Raw genomic sequence first — 605 nt, 5'->3', positions numbered from 1 at the left:
ACCATGCCTCTGTCCTCTGCAGGCGCTCCAGGCGGCACCACGACCAGCTGCCTGGCTAACCCGACTAACCGTCTCCAAGCTTAGCCAAAGCACACCTGATGCTCTCAGAGCCACTCCCCTGCCATGTTGAACATGTTAACGTTCAGCCTTTTCGAGTTACAGGGCATTTTAAGAAAGAAAAAAAAAAGGGCAATCAACTCTTGTTTTGGCAAAGGTAAGGGGTGGCATTTCTTTAAACCTAAGTCAGACGGTCAGCGGGGATGGAAGCCCGCTTCACTCCACTGCTGTCCACGGGGCCCCTGCCACAGAAGGGCAGGGTGCGTGGAGACTGCCCAGAGGGCGACCGCAGCACAGGCTGTGGGAGCAGGGTGCTCTGTGCGCCCCACGCCCTTCCTGCACCCTGACCTCCCAAGCCCCGTACAGACAGCCCAGGGCAGACCTGCTGCCTCCGCTGAGGCATGAGCTCTAGGACCTCAGTGCCCTTCCCGCTGGGCAGGTGGGGGTGGGAAGCCTGTGGGGCAGGAAAGAGCAGCCATCTAAAGGCAAAGCCTGCTAGGAGTGTGGGCCTCCACAGCCCTGGAGCAGGCCTGGGTCCGGAGGGAAAG

The 605-nt window shown here is 60.2% G+C and overlaps 1 protein-coding gene across 1 annotated transcript in view; it reads right to left on the bottom strand.

The window, feature by feature from the left end:
• DHX30 (DExH-box helicase 30) overlaps window positions 1–605 on the bottom strand; it is a gene marked incomplete in the record, with an annotated part of 37,186 nt that overhangs the window by 24,256 nt on the left and 12,325 nt on the right.

The sequence above is a fragment of the Tupaia chinensis genome, unplaced genomic scaffold (genome assembly GCF_000334495.1).
Source record: "Tupaia chinensis unplaced genomic scaffold, TupChi_1.0 Scaffold144066_1, whole genome shotgun sequence".
NCBI lineage: Eukaryota > Metazoa > Chordata > Mammalia > Scandentia > Tupaiidae > Tupaia > Tupaia belangeri.
This window is presented reverse-complemented; position numbering and strand designations above follow the sequence as displayed.